This window comes from Meleagris gallopavo, chromosome 1 (genome assembly GCF_000146605.3).
Source record: "Meleagris gallopavo isolate NT-WF06-2002-E0010 breed Aviagen turkey brand Nicholas breeding stock chromosome 1, Turkey_5.1, whole genome shotgun sequence".
NCBI lineage: Eukaryota > Metazoa > Chordata > Aves > Galliformes > Phasianidae > Meleagris > Meleagris gallopavo.
In genome coordinates, this window is record NC_015011.2 from 170,113,270 (window position 1) to 170,119,237 (window position 5,968).

The 5,968-nt window shown below is 42.6% G+C and overlaps 1 long non-coding RNA gene across 1 annotated transcript; it reads left to right on the forward strand.

Moving 5' to 3' along the window:
• The first annotated feature begins 6 nt into the window (after positions 1 to 6).
• On the forward strand, positions 7 to 3,867 carry LOC104917554. The gene is made up of 3 exons (XR_796951.2): positions 7 to 1,994; positions 2,734 to 2,798; positions 3,348 to 3,867. It is a non-coding gene; the product is annotated as an uncharacterized LOC104917554 (long non-coding RNA).
• Positions 3,868 to 5,968: the final 2,101 nt, after the last annotated feature.

The window sequence follows — 5,968 nt, forward strand, 5'->3', positions numbered from 1 at the left end:
AGGCGGGTCAGCACGGCGCTCGGGAGTCCGGCTAAAGGCGGGCGAGCGGCGTTTGGGAAACCGACCCGGGATTTCCAGGGCCCTGAGGTCGGCGGAGCAGCACCCACGGGGGCACCGCGGCAGGGACGGAGCCACGGCCCCAACGGAGAGAGCTCCGCTGTCTGTGATGAGCCATCATCTGGTGATCGCTGTGTAATATGAAATTAGTGAAATCAGTATTTTCCACGGACTGTGAAAGAATCGGTGTAAAACCATAAGGGGTAAAGTCCCTTCGGTGCGGGGAAGGAGCAGAAAAAGCAGCGGCACCGCTCAGCAAACCCTTTGGTTTGGCTTCAGCGAACACAACGGCTTCACAGGCACCCTGACAGGAAAACGTAAATCGAACAGTGATGCAATTCTCCCCACTGCTACAGATGAAGTGCTGCACTTAGAAATGAAGCACGGGGAGAAAGCAGAAGTGCTGAAAGTGCTCAGATCCCAAAAGCGGGAACGCTGCGCTCAGCAGAGCCACTGGGACTGGCCTGGGGCTGTGTCTGCTCTGGGCAGCGATGTTTAAGGACTGCTGCGGCTGAGGTGCTCTCCCTGCTACTCCAAATCCTTAACTAAGCTCCCTGGAGCTCCTGACCACACCAGCATACTGTCATCAGCATGGCTGGTTTTAGGCTAACGTCCTCATCCCCTGACAGAGGAGGCCCTGCCAGGACTATGCAAACTGCAGCACTTGCACAAACCTGAAAAGCCAAATTTTCACATGGCACTGACATGAAGGAGGAGCGTGTCTGGCTATGGAAGCAGCCATCGTGCTGCCACACTGTTTGCAGGCATTTTTATTGTGGAGGGGCTTAGGGCAGCACCTCACACTCCAACTCCCAACAGGAGGTCTGGGGCTGAGTGCTGGAAGGGGAACACGCTCAGAAAGGCCACGGTCCGGTCTTCATCCGGACCACTTTAGCATTTCGGAACGCAGCCTTCTGGAGAAAACGCTCCCTTCCTTCTTTCTTAGTTCCCTTCTATCAGACAGAACCGGGACGCCGCCTCCAGCAGCGCGTTCCGTTCAGTCCCGAGTTCCCTCATCCCGTCGGCAGTACCGCGCTTAGCCCTCACGGGGGAGCCCGTCCGACACCGCTCTGCCACCGCAACCCTCTCGCCGCGCCCGGGGCCGCTTGGCGCGCAGGGAAGTGACAGCGGCCGTGGGGCCGTCAGGAGGCGCCGCGAAGCCGCGGTTCGAGCACAGGAGGCAGCGCGGGCAGCCCGAGGAAGGAGGTCCTTCAGTCCTCCTGGGCGTGTTGCACGGCGGGTTTCCTCAGAAAACGCTTTTGGAAAGTGTTACGGGCCGATATTCGATGTGAAAGAGGGTAAAACGAGAACCCTCTTGGTGCAGTCCTAAAATAAAACTGCCACGCTATGAGACTTGCTTGAGCATGGGCTGTGTTCCTGAGGGTGGGCTCAGTCCCTCCTGCAATCAGAATCGTAGAGTCGTTAAGGCTAAAGAAGACTTCTAAGATCATCAAGTCCAACTGCCAGCACACCCCAACCATGCTCATTGACCACGTCCCTCATCGCCACATCCACGCGGCTCCTGAACGCCTCCAGGGACAGAGACTGCACCACCTCCCTGGGCAGCTGTGCCGCTGCCTCACTGCTCCTGAGAAGAATCTTCCTAATATACAACCTGAAATGTCACATCTCACAAGAATGACTGGTAGCAGGATTCTTTTTACTGGATCTGCTGCCATCTAAAAGTGCAGACAAAAGTAAAGATAAATGTATGATGTTACAGAAACTTGAGAAAGATTAGAAATACCTGCACAAAGCAGGTGTTTAGCTTACAGCGTGACATACAGAAAGCCAGCACCGCACAGCTCTCAAGACCAGGTCTTTTACACATGTTTGTTGAAGGCACTGTTCACATCTTGGTGTTCCAGGGATGATGATGGAAATCCCAGACAATCCTTCAGAGCTGTATTCTTCTCACAACTGTGTGTAAAAACACGGTAAGAAAACTGCAGAGTACAAAGGACGCTCTGTGCCTTAGTTACAGAAATATACATGAAGATGCCCTTCTGGGTCAGATCAGCATTCCATCTTGTTCATAATTTGATAAGTAGCATTTGGCAACATAGCACTCCCAGAGAGGCTGATGCCTCTTCGATGGTCCCTGCATTTTTTTCCAATGCAGGGAACTTAAATGCACAATTTGAGATTGTCACATTCCCCTGTATAAAACCAAAATAACATCAAAAGAGATATTATACAGGGAGACTTGCCTACTCTCTGTCCATCATGCACTGTTAGCATTAACAATTACTGCAATAGAGATGCTACATCTGCTTTGTACATGGATGGCATATACTTACCTATTCCCTTTAGAACCTCTTTGTGGACCTGTTGTCTACCTTCATGTGCCTGCTAATGCTGCATATTTTCAGCCTGCTTAGGCAGCAGATTCCCAAAGCTCATTGCACACTGGGCTAAGAAACGTATTCTGCGTTCAGCTTAAGTAGAGCTTTTCTCAACTGTAAAATTTGATTGTATCTCTCAGCATTGTCTTCTTATAATCAAAATCCAAGCCCCGTTATGTTCAATTTTTTTTTTCCAGTGTGAATAGGAGTAGAAGCAACAACTGTCAATGCAACATCACCATAAGAAGATTCACTAAACATTTTTTCTGAGTCTCATAAATCATTATAGTAATACTGCACATATGAATCTCTTTGCATTTTTTGCCTTTAGGTCCCTCTGTTGCTTTCATTCATTAACTTGAATGAAGAACTGCATGAAGGCTCTCCAATTTTAAGGTATTTCAGAACAGGTTGTGGATACCCCCTTCCTGGAGGCATACAGGGCCAGGCTGGATGGAGCTTTGAGCAACCTGGTTTAGAGAGAGGTGTCTCTGCTATAGCAGGGGGTTAGAACTAGATGGTCTTAAATATCCCTTCCAATCCAAACCGTTCTGTGACTCTATGATTCTGTAACAGAATAGGAGAACACTACTTTACCAGTCATAGTTTTGTTTAATGAAGAGTTGTAATTTATACCTATAGGACTAATGGATGGGGATCTTGGGAAGAGCTGAGAGCAGAGAAATGACATAGACTTTCAAGACACCTCAGCACAGCATGCTGCTGTGGGATGAAGGAAAGTTGCAAGGAAGTTGGCCTTAGAATGGTTTGCTGCTGTAGACCTTAGCAATCTCTTCTGATTTGTCACAGTGAAATATTAAAATTGCTTGACACAATAATTGCATAGTTGCAGAGGGGAGGAGGGGAAGGGGTAGGAGGAGGGGGAATGGAGAGAGAAAAAACAGAAAAAAATCTTTATTATTATTACTATTATTCTTTTTTCAGAAGGGAGGGAGCTGTACAACAGAGACCAAAGACCCTGCTTTTGACAGCAAAAAGTTAATTGTTCTACAAACTTCCATATTTACAGATTTCTTCAGAGTAACTGTTGAGCAAATCCTTCCACGCAGATATCACTGGAGTCTGAAAAAGGGCCAGCAGAACTAACAGAGAATTTGAATGGAAGCCAACTGACATTTTTTTAAATTTCTATCATTAAAGGGCAGTATTTCTCCCTTTTTTACGATGTTTATCTGAACTCTCTTTCTTAATGTAGCAGTTTGTGAAAAGGATACTTTTGTTTCCAGCACAGGCATAGTCCATTTTCCCTTCTGTTTCTCTCCTACAATTCTTGAACAATGGCATCAAAATTTTACTAGAAAAACAATTCAAATGGTTTACATTCCATTTCTGTACAAGCCCTTCACACCAATAAGGTTTTTGCCACGTAGGAGGCTGAGTTAATGCCTATATACTCTTTCTACTTGCAAGTGAAGTTATTTGTTTCAAAGAAAAAAAAAAAAAACTGGTTGGGTTCTTGAACTGAATAACTGAAGTTACTATGAACATGAGTTACTTTGCAACTAATTTTAGTATCTCATATGTCTCAAGTAAGCCACATGGAAACAGTGACTTAAGATGCCTGGAATTTTAGACTCACACTGTGAGTTCTGTTGCCAACATTGTCTATTGTAAACAAAAATAAAAAGCTGAATAAGACACAATGATGCTCAGAAGGTATCCTTAACAAATATATAGCACTAATTCTGGAGTTTTATAAGTAAAACTTTAATATGAATGCCAACTAGTCTGACTATCAAATATATCTATCTGCATCTGTCTTGTTTGGCCAACAAAAATACAGGAGTCTGTACTTAGTCTGTGGTATTTTATTATTTAACAAAAAAAGTGAAGGAGTGAAGGTGAGATGTTACTTCTCAGGACGATGACCGAAGGAAGCATTTCACACCATCTCTTTCTCATGTAACTAGTTAACATCTATAGCAGTAAACTATTAAGATTAAATGACTTAAAGGAAGTCTTTCTATTAAAACAGTAACTACTATGGCCTCCCTAAACATGCCATCTCCACTTAACTGTAGATATATTTTTATTGCTGACTTCTTCAGATGGGATGCTAAAGACATGTTTGGAAAGAAGGCAATAAAATGTTTCATGTTACACTACACAAGTGGAAAATGTCATTTATTGTTGTTAATGCTCCCAACGGAATCTGTCTCTTTACTGCAGTCAGAATTTGTGCTTTATTTTGGTACCAACTAGTGCATCTTTTCTGCCTTAGCTACACAATCTAACCATCTTGCTGCACGATATAATTAATACACAAACTTTTAAGGCTTCTAATACCAGGTAAGTGTGTTGCTTTTGTTGTTGCTTTATTTATTGCTGTTGTTTGTTTTACATCCTAGCCTTGACTTAGTTTTGTTACCAAATGTCATGGAATCTTTTTGCTAACCACTGTTCACTCCAACTATTTGTACAATGTATGCTTACAACTAATATCACCTCGTGCAGACAGTACCTAAAAACCCACAGTAGTTAGAAACATATACATACATACATACATATATACATACATACACATATATATATTCCTCTCTTAATGCCTTACTGACAGTACAGAATTAGTATTTTGGGACTCTATACCAGCAGTCTTTCTTTCCCTGGTGATAGCTCAGTTTGTCAGTGAATTAAATTAGTTTCTCCTCTGAGATACCTTTAATTGATTTAAACGCTTTCCACACTTAATTGAGATGTAGGATGGGAGGTAGGAAGGGAGATTCTGTAATCTAAATATTCTTAAGCAATGCTTTTAGTGTGACAAAATGGGGAAAATATTCAAGAGGTAAATGCTTTTACTGTAAGTTGTATCTGAAAGGTAAAAATTTCAATTGTTAAACCTCAAGTATTCAAATAAAAGTAATTTCAAGTAACAACTGTACACGTATTCTACAAAACAATGGGGATGTCAACTTCATAAATATTTTGCACTACATTTCTATAGCATTTTATCATCTGTTCCTCTCCCATGAGTGACTAATGTATTAAGCATTAAATACTTAAATATATTCTGTTGGAAAAATGCTGGGTATTTTTCAGTTGCTCGTTTGATGCTCATTTTTTCCTACTCACACATTTTCCTTTTACCATTCCGCTGTCTGTCCACTACTGAAAGCCACCTCATTTAATGTTTCATTGAATTTAAGTCCACTGAAAGCATTATACACCGTCTCCTCCAATTTTTATTTAAATTTGAGATGCTATTTAGATAGGCTTGCAGACTAAGCAGTGCCTGGATCTTCGTCTTAAGTGTCTCTTCCCAGAAGCTCCTCTTACTCTACTTTGAAACATATGAATTGTTTGGAATCATATTTTTCTTGGTCTGCTTCCTCCTAACATTTCACAACTTATAAACTCAGCTTTACCTCAGGCCAGCAGTTGTTACATTTTCTAAAGCACTGTCCTTTGAAACAAAGGCTAAAACGTACACTTCTCCTAGCTCTAATTGCTATAGTGCTTCAGGTCTAACTCACAGAACAAGTCTTCTACTGTCAAGAAAAATCTATCTTGCAGATTTCCCCTTTAAAAAAAAAAATAAAATTAAA